The sequence below is a fragment of the Cricetulus griseus genome, chromosome 2, assembly GCF_003668045.3.
Source record: "Cricetulus griseus strain 17A/GY chromosome 2, alternate assembly CriGri-PICRH-1.0, whole genome shotgun sequence".
NCBI classification, from domain to species: Eukaryota; Metazoa; Chordata; class Mammalia; order Rodentia; family Cricetidae; genus Cricetulus; species Cricetulus griseus.
The window spans coordinates 417289423-417305824 of NC_048595.1; positions in this window are offsets into that span (position 1 = coordinate 417289423).

Consider the following 16402-nt stretch of genomic DNA (forward strand, 5'->3'; position numbering starts at 1 on the left):
TGAAGATTTTGACCAAATTTTTAGGCCCAAACTTTTATGTCTTAGGCAGTGTTAGGAATTAAATTAGGGGCCTGGAACATGCTAAGCAGACACTCTACCAGCAAGTTAAGGCCTCAGCCCTAAGGATGATGCAAATGCTATTAATCAGTTATATTAATAAATGGCTTTTCCACTAGAAGATTCTGTTGTATTTTGGCTTTGGGTGGTTTTTTTGTTTTTGTTTTTGTTTTTTCCTTTGTCCTTCTTTGTGAGATAGGCTAGCACTCTGTAGGCCGTGTGCATGGCTGGCATCTCACTGTATACTCTAGGCTGGCTTAGACCTCACAGTAATGCTCCTGCCTCAGTCTTCCAAATGGTAGGAAATAGGGATAAACCACCACCCAATTAAAAGGTACCTTTTGGAGTAAATTTCATTATGGTCATATAATTTTCACATCAACTTTTCATATAATGCAATTACATTTTTATTTCATTGAAATTCCTTTGATTTGATATAACCCTAGCTTGTTGGAGCCCATTCCCTATGGTGAGATGCCGTGCTCAGCCTTAATCCATGGGAGAAGTGTCTTCTAAAAATTGTCCTTTGATCCACCAGTGTTCTGTGATACATGCTCTCATATGAACACAGGATGGATGGATGTTATTTAAAAATGTAAATACTGTGATGAAAAAACTGGGCAATAAGAATAGAGGGATGGGGGCTGGAGAGATGGTTCAGCGGTTAAGAGCACTGACTGTTCTTCCAGAGGTCCTGAGTTCAATTCCCAGCAACCACATGGTGGCTCACAACCACCTTAAATGAGATCTGGTGCCCTCTGCTGGCACGCAGGCAGAAGACTGTATACTAAATAAATAAAATCTTAAAAAAAAAAAAAAAAAAAAAAGAGGGATGTCGGGCATTGGTGGCACAAGCCTTTAATCCCAGCACTCGGGAGGCAGAGGTGGGAGGATCTCTGTGAGTTCAAGACCAGCCTGGTCCACAGAGCGAGTGCCAGGATAAGCTCTAAAGCTATACAGAGAAACCCTGTCTCGAAACCGCCCCCCCCCAAAAAAAATATAGAGGGAAGGGAGCTAGCAAGATCCTTCTGTGGGAGTATGAAGGGATTGCTCAGTGGTTAGAGCACTGGCTGTTCTTTCAAAGAATCCCTGTTCCATTCCTAGTACCTATATCTTGGCTCACAACCTTGTCTAACGCTAGCCTCAGGGTATCTGCTGCCCTCTTCTGGCCTCTGCGGGCACTGCATGCATGTGGTACTCAAGACACACATGCAAGCAAAACAATACACAAAATAAAATTTTTTAAAAATTAAAGATGGATTAGTGGGAGTAGAGAGATGGCTCAGCGGTTTAGAGCACTGACTGCTCTTCCAAAGGTCCAGAGTTCAATTCCCAGCAGCCATATAGTGGCTCACCACCATCTATAATGGGATCTGATGCCGTCTTCTGTCATGCAGGCACATGTGCAAATAGAGCACATTATAGATAAATAAACGAATCTTTAAAAAAAAAATGTATCAGTGGGTAAAAATGTTTAGTGCCAAGACTGAAGACCTGAGTTCAATACAGGGAAGAAGAAAAGGAAACTGATTTCCAAAAGTTGTCCTCTGACTTCCTCATACATGCCATGTTGTACCCCACCTCACAATAAACAAAAATATAAATATTTTTAAGAAAGAGAAAAGAAAGAATGAAGCTCAATGAAGTCGTGATGGCTCACGCCTTTAATCCCAGCACTTGGGAGGTAGAGGTGGATCTCTGTGAGTTTGAAGCCAGCCGGGTCTACAGAGCGAGTTCCAGGACAGCCTCCAAAGCAATACAGAGAAACCTTGTCTTGAAAAACAAACAAACAAAAAAATGTGAGCATGACATCAGAGTATGTAGGCAGAAGGATTTTTTTTGGGGGGGGAGAGTTTCCCCCGAGGCAGGGTTTCTTTGTGGCTTTGGAGGCTGTCCTGGAACTAGCTCTTATAGACCAGGCTAGTCTCGAACTCACAGAGATCCGCCTGTCTCTGCCGGGATTAAAGGAGTGCGCCACCAACGCCTGGCATTAATTAGAAAAGTATTATAATGACCTGGCTGGGGCTGGAGGCCAGCCTGCAATTTAAGTCATATGTGTAGGTTATAGCATGTTATATGGAATTATGACCTTGGTATCATTTTTCATTTGGAAGTGTGGCATAAGGCAATTCGACTGAATGTCGAGTTGATGAGGCCTGTGATGGTGAATCATGGTTGTCATCCTGACTGAATCTGGAGTCCACTAAAAGCCAGTAGCTGGGCACTACTGAAAGGGGCTTTCTTTCTTTCATTTTTTTTTTTTTTTTCTGGACAGGTTCTCACTATGTATCTCTACTTGTCCTAGAACTCACTATGTAGACCAGGCTGGATTAAAGGTGTGCACCACCCTGCCTGGTTTTTTTGTTTTGTTTTTTGTTTTTGTGACAGGGAATCTCTGTATAGCCTTAGCTGACCTAGAACTCACTTTGTAGACCAGGCTGGCCTTGAACTCCCTGAGATCTGCCTCTCTCTGCCTCCCAAATGCTGGGATTAAAGGAGTGTGGCACCACTGCCTGGCAATTTTAAACATTTTTGAAAGATACATTTATTGTATTTTATTTGTGTGGATGTTTTACCTACATATACATATATGCATCATATGTATCATGTAGGTGCCTGGAGGTCAGAAGAGGGGGTTGGATCTCCAGGGACCGGAGTTACAGATGCATGTGGGTGCTGGAAACAGAACCCAGGTTTTCTACAAGAGCCACAAGTGCTCTGAAACACCCAGTCATCTATCCAGCACAGCTCCACATCATTTCTTAGGAATCTTAATGGGAGAGGGGGGTTGCTAGCCAGTCAGTGGTGGCACACGCCTTTAATCCCAGCACTCTGGGAGGCAGAGGCAATCTCTGTGAGTCTGAGGTCAGCCTGGTCTACAGAGGGAGTTTCAGGACAGCTGGGGTTACACAGCGAAACCCTGTCTAGGAAAAAAATCTTAAATTGGGCATAGTGGTGCACACCTTTAATCCCAGCACTCAGGAGGCAGAGGCAGATGTTTTTCTGTGAGTTCAAAGCCAGCCTGGGCAACTTAGCAAGACTCCATGTCCAGAAACAAAACAAAACAAATCTATTTTGTATAGTCTATCGTAAGTCCATCATACTGTGTTGTATTTATCTACTCATATTTTGGTGAGTAAAAGAAGAAAGGGAAGACATATGAAAGAAAACAGAAAATTTTCCCTTAGTCTAACTAAGTAGAGCTATAGCAAAACAAATAGCAGGGTGTTGCAGCACTCGGGAGGCAGAGGCAGATAGATCTCTGTGAGTTCGAGGCCAGCCTGGTCTACAGAGAGAGTGCCAGGATAGACTCCAAAGCTACACAGAGAAACCCTGTCTCGAAAAACAAACAAACAAACAAAACAAAACAAAACCCCAACTAGAAACACACATGTGTACACACATACATGTGTATTTGGGAGGCATGATTGAGTCTCAGAGGTGAGCTAGGCAGAGGAAGGAATTATGTTAGGCAGAGACAAGAAAGAAATATGGACAAAGTAGATGTTAAGTCTTCAAATTTGCATTTAAAAGAAATGTCATTTATTAAGCAGACAGCTCACAGTCACTTTGCACCGAGATGTAGGTTTTCTCAATTTGGAAGAGCAAAATAATGCCAGAATGAGGCTTTTAGGCCTGACTGAAAATAGGAAAATAGCTACTGTTTTAGTCTAAAACCATTTGTGTGACTGAAGGGTAAGTAAATAATTCTGACTGCAATAAAGGCTAATAAAGATATTTATAATCATAAAACATTTTGAGTTGCCACTAAAATAACTGCCAAGCTTCAGTGTAGACATGGATAGAGCCACTGGAATCTGCTAGAAACGTGTGGAAAGTGCTTGGGACAGAGCCAAGCTGAAGAAACTGTCCTTGACGTCCGTGGTCTGGTGTCCTGAGAATGTGAAGGGGCATATTGAGGGATTCGGTTGCTGTGAGGGCCCAAGCGATCACATTTCCTGCTTACATTTATTCATGCCCTTAAGCATCTGTCCTGTTCTGGGGACAGGAATTTACAGGAGTAAACAAGCTAGCTTCTGATCTACCAGGAGGCTAGCTTGAAATAGGTGCTAAAGCTTGAAACCCTTTTCCGAACAAATATATTTTACTGTAAGACTTTTGTCAGAAAGTATTAGTGACAAATGGTCTATACACCAGATGACTTTGGGGGAGAGGACATCTGGTAAGAATGTGTAACATTAAGCCATGACATTAGACAAAGCGTGGCTACAGTGGGAAGCATTGGTTTTAATTGCCACCATCTCAGCACTCAAGAGTTAGAGAGAGGCAGGAGGACTGGGACTTGGGGAGTTAGAGGTGAGCCTAGACTACATGAGACCTTGTGTTATCTCAACAACAATGCTACCTTCTGACAGAATGTGGGGGAAGGTGGAGGGAGATGCTGGACTTAAGTTCTGTGACATCAAGGTGCATGGTTTTCCTGAAGAGATGTGTGCTTAGCAGAGTCGGCAGGGGGCTTGGACTTTAACCTACTTTGACAGAGGAAGATTGGATGCTGTTGACTTTTGTCTGTGCAGACTGAAGGAAAAGAAGCTCATCAGCAGACTGTTTATCCTGTTAAAACCATGGGCTTTGGCTGGCCATGGTAAGGAATGCACTTATGCCCAGAACTCAGGAGGCAGGGACAAGTGGATCTATGTGAATTAGATGCAGGACAGCCTGGTCTATGTAGATAGAGAGTTCTAGCCCAGCCTAGGTGACATAATGAGACTTTATCCTTAAAAAAAAAAAAAAAAAAGGCAATTAAAGCTACAGACCTTTGAAAGAACATGTGTTTTGCCTATGATTGGATAACAAAAACAAATGCGAAGAGAAATAAGAAATTCCAGCATTTGGGAGGCAGAGGCAACTGGATCTCTGTGAGTTTGAGGCCAGCCTGGTGTACAAAGCAAGTTCCAGGATTATTACACAGAGAAACTCTTGTCTTGAAAAACCAGAAAGAGGGGGGAAAAGAAAGAAAGAAAGAAAGAATCTATTAACATGAGAGAAACTTTAATTAAAGCCACACAGATTCATGATCCAGGAATCATACTGAGTCAACAGTCAACAAAGTTGCATTACTGTTGAGAGAAGGCAGGATTTCATGTAACCCAGGCTGGCCTCGAACTCCTGGATTCCTGATCCTCTTCCTCTACCCACTGAGTGCTGGGATTACAGGCATGAGCTACAACACTTAGAGAACATAGCTATTTTTAACAGATTTCTTCCTAGTTGAAGAAAGAATTTTGGGAAAGCGGACATGTGTATATGTGCTCACGTGTGCCTACATGTGTATGCACGGGGCAGGGCGGGGATGACTTAGGTCATTGCTCAGTGCTCTCCACGAACTATCAGACGTGAACTATATACCACACCCCAGGATGCACTCAAGATGTTTGGCACCAGTAGAGTATTCTGCCGCCCTTTGGATGAACAATCTCTTGGAAAGTTCAAGGCACAGTAACATTTTAAGAAATACCCTGTTTATTTACCCAAGGGGAGCAGAGGACATTTTTGTTGTTGTTACCAGGGTTTAGGATAGAGTCTAGAGCCTCTGGCATGCAACAGGAGCTTCAATGAGGCTGAAGGAGGTTGTGTACAGTATAATCTTGACACTCCAAAGGCCCAGGGGGATCACCAAGAGTTCCAGGCAAGCCTAGGTATATAGCGAGTTCCAGATCTGGTGAGGCTAGTGCATTGTTAGATCTTACCAAAGGAAGAAAGGAAGGAAGAGAGGAAGGGAGGGAAGCAGAGAGAGGGTGGAGGGAGGGAAGGAGATGAGGGGAGAGGGCAGAAAAGAGAGAGGGAGGGGGAGGGAAGGAAGGAGATAGGGGGAGGAAGGGAAGGAGGGGGAGGGAGGGAGAGGGATGGAAGATGGAAGCTGTGTATTATACTGACAACCTCTGTTGGTCAGTAGGCAGTAGGACAGAAATTCCCAGATTGTACCTCCCCAGCTATCCCTTTCCTTCAATAGAGAAGTATCTTGCTTTCTTTGCAGTCACCACATCATTTATTGCTTCATGCCAAGAGCGGAAGATAAAGGAAAATATTCTTTGGTGCCTTACAAGGAGTGGACTTGTTTTGGTCTAGCTGGAAACAACACAAAACTTTGGGAGTGTTCTGAGGAAGGTCTTTGAAAGTCACTGCTCACGGGTTTGGATTTTATTCCACTGCCAGTTGGGAGCAAGTGAAATGTTTCTAGCAGGGAGTGACATACTAAATCTTTGTTTTTATCAAAATCATCTGGTAGCAGTTTGGGAGATGAGTTAGGAAAAAAAAATATTTGAATGAAAGTAGGGAGACAGTTACCACACTTGAAATCCAAAAGTGGAAGGGGGCTTAGCAAGAGCTAGAATGGAGATGAGGGAGGCACACTTGAAAGATGTTAATTCAGTGACTGAACAGAATGGGGAGGCCGGGCTGAATATAACCTTCACAACAACATTCATCTCGAGCTGGCGCTGAAAAGTCTATCTTGGACAGAATTGCTAGCTAATTTGAGACATAAATGTGTTATTTGGCTTTCAAGGCTGTGATGGAGAGAGAGAGAGAGAGAGAGAGAGAGAGAGAGAGAGAGAGAGAGAGAGAGAGAGAGAGAGAGAAAGAAAAAAGAAAGAAGAGGGTTTTTTTTAATCATTAAAATAAAACAACAAACGAACGAAACAACCAAACTAAATCAAAGGCAATGAAGTGGTATCTGTTCCTCTGTGCTGAGACCAGGTTCTGCTCATAAAAGGACTTGCAAACTGATCTGTCGGTTGCCCATGCCTTACTTGGACAGTTGGGGAAAGAGAAGGAGGCACATATTCAGGAATGTCACCGCCTACTTATGGACCAGTTGTTTTATTGCCCCACCCAGAAATTAGTCCCTTCACTGGCACAGTCTTGGGTCAGGGGATATTTTTCAGGCTTAACTTCTTTGCAAGTGTTAGAATAATCAGCACACAGGTATACTTTAAATACCAGGAAATACAGTAGGGGCTGGACTGCCTTCTGTCTTTCAAACCCCAGTTCCACTTCATGCCTATGGGATGTTAGACGCCTGCTCCTTTGAAGTCTCTTTTCTTTTCTTTTCTTTCTTCCTTCCTTCCTTCCTTCCTTCCTTCCTTCCTTCCTTCCTTCCTTCCTTCCTTCCTTTCTTTCTTTCTTTTTTTAAGGGTTTCTCTGTGGCTTTGGAGCTTGTCCTGGAGCTCACTCGGTAGACCAGGCTGGCCTCGAACTCACAGAGATCCGCCCACCTCTGCCTTCCTGAGTGCTGGGATTAGAGGTGTGCGCCACCACTGCCTGGTTTTCTTATCCTTCTTATCCTGAAGCATAAAGTTGCTGTGATGGAGCTAGAGAGATGGCTGAATGGTTAAAAGCACTTACGGCAATAACCGGAAGAGCAGTGAGTGTTCCAATCCCGTCAACAACATCAGACAGCTCGCAAAGGCCTATAATTCCAACTCTAAGGGACACAGCGTCCCCTTCTGGCCTTTATGAGCAACAATCACTCTCCCCACTCGTGTATATGTACAAACAGAAATAAAATAACACAGACTTCATAAAATTTGTTGTGGGGGCTGGAGAGATGGCTCAGAGGTTAAGAGCACTGACTGCTTCTTCCAGAGGTCCTGAGTTCAAATCCCAGCAACCACATAGTGGCTTGCAACCCTCTGTAATGAAATCTGGAGCTCTCTTCTGGCCTCCAGGGATGATGGCACATGCCTTTAATTTCATCACTCTACAGAGCTAGTTCCAGGACAGGCTTCAAAGCTACAGAGAAACTGTCTCAACCCCTACCCCCAGAAGCTGTTGTGATAATCATGTGAAGAAATCTCCCAAAAGTGCTTAGCTCAGGGCTTGACCCAAAGCAGGCTCAGCAATTGCAAATACTGATTGTTACATGATTAGAACAAAGCAGTAGGAGAGAGAGGAAGGCATGAAGAGTGGGGGCTTCTTTTGTTGTTTATTGTTTTGTAGACAGGGTCTCGCTATATAGCTATGACTGGCCTAGAACACCTTACATAGATAGACCAGGCTGGCCTTGACCTCACAGAAATCCACCTGCCTCTGCCTTCTCAGTGCTGGAATGAATTAAAGATTTACACCACCATACCCAGCTACAGTGGGAATTTATCTGATCTAAAAATGTTTTCCGTGTTCCATGTTTTCTCTGCACTTTATTTTCTTCATAGGGGCAGGAAGAATGTAGAGAGGCAAGTCCTGGCTGGCCTGGAACTTGCTCTGAAGACCAGGTAGGTCTTGAACTTGCAGCATCTTTCTGGTTCATAGTTTAAAAATACTGACTTGGGCTGAACAGTGGTGGTGTGAGCATACCTTTAATCCCAGCACTTGGGAGGCAGATGCAGATGGATCTCTAGGTTCGAGGCCAACCTAGTCTACATAGTGAATTCCAGGACAGCCAGGACTACACAGAGAAAGCCTGTTTGGAAAAATCAAATTTAAAAAAGGGAAAAAAAGAAAGAAACTATTCTATTAACTTGGTATGGAGTTCACAAGTATTATCTTTCTTCCATTTGAGTTGGAGATTTCTGTGTCTAGCCCCAAAGTGTTAAATTTAGCCTCAAATTTCACAAAAGATGATAAGAAATAGACGCCTAGATAGTATTTTCTTTCTTTTAAAATTTTTTTGGTATATTTATTTTGTTTTATGTGTACGAATAGGATGTACAAAGCCCTAGGTTTGGTCCCTACCCAAAGAAGAAGGTGGAGGAGGAGGAGGAGGAGGAGGAGGAGGAGGAGGAGGAGGAAGAGGAGGTAGAGGTGGAGGAAGAGGAGAAAAGGAAAATAAACTTAAAAGAACATGCTAAAAAGAAACAATTTTCTTGGTCTAGAGTCTTAAACCATGACTTGGAATCTGCAGATCAAGACAGTCTTCCCAGAAGCCGGGCACACACAATGGGAGTGTGTCTGTGTGCATTACCACAGCCCTGCTTTTTATTTCACCATTCCTTGGCATGTTTTGATTATCAGTCACACACTGTCAGTGATATCTGTAGCAGTCCAGGGGAAATGCCAGATTTCGGGTGGAAACTGAATTGGCAGCCCCTATATTCTTATTTTAATTTACATCAAGACATTTCTTGTCTTAAAGACAAGGCTGTTCTCTTAAAGGAGGAGGAACAACGGTAAGAGAATCTGCAGAATAGATCAAGGCTGAAGTCACTTAACAGAACAATACTGCTCATCATGCAGGGTGGTAAAGGTGAACTTGCTGCAGCCTGTGGGAAGAAAGCATGTTTTTGGTAGCAATGCAATTCTGTTCCATACGGCAGCAAACAGTGGGGGAAGAGAAATGGCAGCAATTTGAACTCTTTCTCTTATTCCTACAAGATTACATCTGGACATATTTTTGCTGTCTTTTTTTTTCCTCCTACTAAATAGTAGGGTGTGCAGGTTAGCACAAGCAGAAGAAATCTGTCTTTTGTTCACAATCATACTGTGGTGGGTTAGAGAAACACCATCATTAAACATCTTTAATAAATATTAATATTACTATCCCAAGGTAATGATAGAAAGTTAGCCACTGAGATTCCTTTTTTTTTGAAGACAGATCTTGGGGTTAGGGGTTTAGTTCAGTGGTAGAGTACTTGCATTGGATTTTGTTCTCAGTTATGGGAAAAAAAAAAAAAGACAAACAACAACAACAGCAAAAAAGGACAGGTCCTGTTGGGCAGTGGTGGCGCATACCTTTAATCCTAGCAGGCAGATCTCTACAGAATGAATTCCAGGACAGCTAGGGCTGTTACACAGAGAAATCCTGTCTCGAAAAGCAAAAACAAACAAAAAGGACAGGCTTTGCTATGTCAGTGGTTCTCAACTTGTGGGTTGTGACCTTTGGGGGGGGTTGAAGGACTTTTTCACAGGGGTTTGCACATCAGATATCCTGCATATCAGATATTTACATTATGATTCATAACAGTAGCAAACTTACACTTAAGAAAAAGCAACAAAAATAATTTTATGCTTGGGGTCGTTACAGCACGAGGAACTGTTTTAAAAGGCCACAGCATAGGAAAGTTGAGAACCACTGTGCTAAGTAATTTTAGCAGTCATTATGTAGCCCAGGCTTATCTTACAATCCTCCAGCTTCCCAAGTGTTGACACCATACCCAGCAGGGGTATTCCTGTTATGGCCAATCTGTATTAAGAGAACTTAGTTGAATTCCCCCGACTTTGAAAATTTCATTAGAAAACTGAAGCAGGGCAAAAGGAAGGACTAAAGAAAGTGTGCTGAAATTATAACGTAATTGGAATGGCTGAAACAGAAAGGAAGATTAAGGAATGGCGATTTTCCAAAGCTTGAAGATGAGGAAACAGATGTTTCTTTTAAATGATTCTGGTCTTGGAATTAGAACAAAATTCTTAGTATAGAGTTGGTAAGATAGCTCACTGGGTAAAGGTGCCCCTGCCAATGCTGGCAAGCTGAATTTGATCCGTGGTACCCACATGGTAGAAGGAAAAAGCTGACTCCTGGAAGTTGCCCTATGACCTCAAGACTCATGCTATGGCATGAATGAATAGTCTCCCCCAAACACATGCAAAAGCTCTGTTTCTCCTTTTCTCTCATAAATACAATATTTTTTCAAAAGTTCCTATTTTATTATTATTATGGTTTGTTGTTTGTTTTCTGAGACAGGATTTCTCTGTGTAGCTCTGGCTGTCCTGGAACTCATTCTGTAGACTAGGAATGGCCTCAAACTCAGGGATCCACCTGTTCTGTCTCTCCGAATGCTAGGATTAAAGGCCTGTGCCACAACTGACAGGCTTCAAAAGGGTTTTAAAGAATCTTGGGGGATGGTGAGATGGCTCAGTAAGTGAAGGAAGGCACTTTCCACCATATCTGACAACCTGAGTTCAACCCCCAGGACCCACATGGTAGGAGAACTAACTTCTGTAAGTAAGCTGCAGCATGAGTACACAACACACACACACACACTCACACTCTCACACACATTTATCTACATGAATCAATAAACAATAAGATTTTCTTTAAATCAGCAAACTAGGATAATCTGGGTTTTTAGGGGCAAGAAGTCTATTCAAAATTGAAACTGTTAAGAGCCTACAAACCAACAAACCCAAAAGAAGGCACTGCATTGCCTGGACTCTCCTAAGTTCAGACAGCTCAGTGCTACTGAACTGGCACATTCTACAAGGCACTCATATACACACTAAAGGGGCTCTGACTGTTTCTTTTTTTCAAGGCAAGGATTTGTGATAAGAAATATCAAGTATGAGTCTTTCTATTTAAAGAGGAAGAAAGTGAAGACTAGAAAAAATAAAGGATTTACAAGAAACATAGAGCTGGTAAGTTGCCACGGCCATAATTGGCATCCAAACTGAAAACTACCTCTGTCTTAACCTCTGGGCACCTGGGTTTACAAGTGTTCACCATACACTCCGTTCACTAATTACTGAGGTTCCAACCAAGGCATTGGTCTGTGCTAGGCAAGCACTCTGCCAACTTCATTATTTCCCTAGCACTCTCATTCTAAACGTCTATGACTCTGCTTGTGGGCTTTCTTTCCTAGCTAGCTGAGAGGCAAAATGATGGATGAGCTTGGAGAACAGTACGTTGACTCTTATGATATTGTTTTAGTAAAAGATGAATCACTAGGAGTTAGTAATTTTATTTTACAGAAGTTTCCGTCAGGAAGCAAGCTTCAAGAAGACCTCTTTTGCATGATAAATAATGTAAGAACCACACATCTATCTTGCAGAAAGAATCTTGTATGGCTGTTTGTTTGTAGAGAAGACCGCTTTGGACAGCCCAGACTGGCCTCTAACTCTTTTCCCAGCTTTTCCTCCCTAGCACTGGGATTATGAACATTACACCCGGATCCAGAAAGGCTCTGATTTACAATACATTCTTTCTCTTGACATTTTGCCTTTGCATAACAGTATTTTCAACATGTTGAACCCATCAGTTGTCAGCCTCTTCTTTCCCCCACCTGTCTCAATACACTCATTGCATTTTTTAACAGATTAAAACACTCTTAATGCCAAAATTTGAATAACAATTCCCTGTTTTTCTGAACTGAATTTCGTAGTTTAATGTTATTATGAAGTTTTGAACTTGTCTTTTTAAATGGCGAAAGTTTCTGGAAGTTAAAAAGTTTTATCTAATAATGGTAAATGGTGTGCATAGTTTTAAGTGTGCATAATTGCTATTTGCTTTTCACTTTAATAAATTATGCTGATGGCGTCATTATCTCCTAAAATTGATTCCTACTTGGTCATTCTGTCAGGAGTAAATTGTTATTTACTAGAAAACACTAGTACTTGTTTTTGGTTTTGCTTAGTTTATTTATTTGTTTATTTTGCTTCCATATTGAAGCACTAAAAATAAACATGGGGGGGAAAACTCTGAAAAAAAAAAAGTCTCCAACTAATATTTATTTATTTATTTATTTATTTATTTATTTATTTATTGCTCTTATTGTTTGAGACAGGGTTTCTCTTGGTAGCCCTGGCTATTCTGGAAGTCATTCTGTAGTCCAAACTGGCCTTGAACTCAGGAATTCCTCTCTGCCTCTGCCTCCCAGAGTGCTGGGATTAAAGGCCTGCACAACCACTGCTCTGCATTTTTTAATTGCAAATATACAATGAAGGAGTGAAGGAAAGGCATACAACAGAGGCTAGAACCAAGATACTACACAAGATATTCTTGCAAGTCAGACAAGATCTTGCCAAATAAAAAATATCCTCACACCCTTAACTATAATAATAAAAAAAATCTAAAATCGGGCCGACAAGACGGCTCAATTGGTAAAGGACTGTGCCAAGAATCCTGATCCTGGGATCCTAATGGCGGAAAGAGAGATGTGACTGCAACAAGTTGTCCTCCAAGCTCCACACAATCACATGGATGGACACACTAAAAAGTAACATTTTTTTTCTTAAAGTCTATGAAATCATTGATCTTTCTGCTTTGTTTAAGCATAGAAAAATCAGGTTGCCTTTTTTTTCCCCTCCAAAATGTATTTTGTTCAAATATTTCAGGTTGTGCGTGAAGCTGACTTGTGCAACCATTTCACCCTTTGGGATTCCTTCCCACTTGATGATACACAGTACCACCCGAATGAGTCACATTTCATAAAATGTAACATCTGTGCGAGAGTGTTATAAACATGACAGTGCCCAAAACAGCTGTGGAATTTTGGAAGAAACAGAATCTCTCCTTACAGCTCGTTCTACATAGTTCGGTTTGCAGAAGATGAGCACGCGCTTGTGCGTACAGCCCTCATACATTTTCCTTTCTTGTTTTTATCCGCAAAGGGAGGGCCGGTGGTGTAGCTCAGTTGGTAGAATGTTTCTCAAGCTCGCACAAGGTACCGCAGACGACACTTTAAAAAGCGGGCCAGGATCCTCCACGAGGGATTCACCTCACTCGTGTCATTTGGATGTTAGGACCCCGACTTGGCCCACTTACAAAAAAAACACTAAGATTTGAGGGCACTCAGTCAGGCAGAATCCCAACCTGCCTGGCCACAGGTAAGCCCCTCGAGCAACCTTAAACTGCCAGGTTCTACCCACAGAATACTCTAACTGCCCTAATTGCTGGAACTTGCCCACCACCTACAGAGTAAAAGGTCAGGATCTTAGGACTTGAGATCCCACCAATCTCCATTCTGGAAAACTTCAACCCGAAAAGCTCCACACCATTGCCCAAGAAATTCTACCTAAGCCCTATATCCTGTCCAGTGCTCTGTTGCTTCTCACCTGAGCAGAGAGAGAGACACCTTCATGGTTTCTGCCCTCCCATAAATAAATAAAGCTCTTGCATGAGGTTTGTTGTGTGGTGTGATTTTGTGGTTTTCCTTGGCTCCTGACTACCATGATATCTTTTCATCTAAGCTACAATGCTGACATTGGGTGTAAAACCTGAGATAGGTTCTCCTAGTGTCCGTGGTTCCCCTTGGGTTCTAAGATGCACTGGGACTCCATCCCTCCTCTCTACTCTACCTGCAACACACTCACCTTCCAGCTTACCAATTGCTCAGCACCCCATCCACCAACAGCAATTGTTGGGGCCTATAAAGATAGCTCTGCTTCATCTTGGCTCAAGATTAGAGTGTTCAAAACTGTCCCTAGTAAGTCATAAGACCTGAAGGACTAAGGTGTGGCTACAGTAGGATGTTTGATCTTGGCCTTGGGTGTCTTATCTAAATAACAACAGATTTGGTATGAGGTGTGTTTACTCTTGACCCTTAAGGCCAGATAACAGAGAAATGGAATCTAAGGTGTGGTTATTGAATCCTTGGAGAATTGAGGAAGGAAGTCTGTTCCATATACATGATATCATCTTCCCCTTTTTGGTTAAGGTATTTAAGATGGTGAAGAATAAACTCAGCATGTTCAGTATTCACTGGATTGCCCTCCTGACTCTATCCTGTGTCTGTGTGTTTCTCTTAGTGTCTTTATCTGCCCTTTCTCAATCCACACTCCCCCTCTCAGATACAAACCAGGGGCAGGTGGGCTGGTTCTGACTGTAGCCCCACAAACACGGGCTCCCACAAGCAATTAGCTAAGTTTCTCTTTGATCAGTGCAAAAGTTTCCCTGAGTCCAAGAAAGCGACCATTGCATGTTCAGCACCCCTCTGGTACTCTTGGTGGCAGAGGTACCCCCAGGCGTGGTCTTTAAGGATAGGTTGGCTGTCTTCACCTGACTCCGTCCTCCCAACCTTGGAGCTGCAATCCTGAAGTTTTCCTTAGGCCCAACCAGGCTATTTTGCCCCTTCTGCCCTCTTTTCCCATCTTCCCTTCAGATCTGTGAAGAGCAGAGCAGAGCAGAACAACTCTTAACACTTTGCTGGGGAAACCCTCCCCTGTTGTAGCAGAGTTCACACACTTGCATTAGGGAAATCTTTCCCAGAGCAGAGCTGTAACACTTTGCTTGGGGAACAGAACCGCAACACTTCTGTTAGGAAAGCCTTCCCTTAAGAGCTACTTGCAATCCTGCAGCTCCTCTAAACTCTCGTAGTTTTTGTGACTCTATTCTCTACATCTTTCCTGTGGATGAGATCCTATTCCCAAAGCTTGTATTTTTGTCTTCGCCCTTACGCCTCTATGAAATCCATGGTACCCCTTGAGTGTTATGATAACTCACTGAATGGCCTGGTCCTCATTCAGTCCTCCCTGAGTTCTGGGGACACCCATTACAGGATGCACTGACGTTACCCTTTTCTCTCATCCATGTTTTGTCCTCCATACCCTCTCATTACCTCTTGGTACACCTCTTAGAAAACCTCCAGCCTCTCCCTCCACCTGATGCTTGACTTAAAGGGCCCTAAACTTACTCAATTTTGCAATCAGATTTGGCTTCAATAACCATTAGATAATCAATCCAAAGAGCAGCCTAATAGCACCCTAGATTCCAGTATTATTTGGGACCTTTACAAATATTGTGAGTTATCAGGTAAGTGGGAAGAGATTCCCATTCCCTATTTCTCTTTTCTCTGCTCCAAGCTGGTTTGTTTTTGTCAGATCTCCCCCACACACCATTGTAACGATACATTCCCCATCACACCATAGTATAAATATCCTGTCTTTTAAGTTGCCATAGATGTATCTATAAAGTCAGAGCCAGGAATGAGGGGGAAAAAGCAAAGGAGCAGTCCAGTTGCAATGTGCACACACCCTGCACACACTCACACACTTTTCACTGGCTGGTGCTTCTCTCAACTCCCTCCCACAGCATCCTTTGTCTATAGCAGTGCAAAAAATTTTCCTATCTCTAAGCTTTCTTTGTTCCCAGCTTACTAGATTCATTTTTACAGACATTCAGGTGTCTTTCAGGCATGAGTGGCATTAGACTGTTGTTTCATGTTGTCCCACTTGAATTAAAATCTGGCTCTGGGGTTAGGGTATGGTTCCCCCTCCTCTAGACCCAAGCAGGCTTGTTTAAATGTGTCTTCCAAAATCTATTTCCCATATCAGGCAAGCCACCTGACTATGTAACAGAGAAGGGAGAGCAAAAAAAAATGAAGAGACAGACAGACAATTCTCAATACGGGCTATTGCTAATTACCTCATACTCTTTTGGTTTTAAGTTTAACTGTCTAAAACTTTTGCTAAGGTCTAAATCTTATCTCAAGATTTGTAAAACTATTATGTAAACTTTCTGTATCCCAATAAACATATTGGGTATGATTAAACCCTATAAAATGGGGGCTGGAGAGATGGCTCAGTGGTTAAGAACACTGGCTGCTCTTCCAGAGCACCAGGGTTCAATTCCCAGCACCCACATGACAGCTCACAACTGTCTGTAACTGTCAGTTACAGGGATCTGACATTCTCACACCAATGCACATAAAATAAAATAAATGTTTTTAATTTT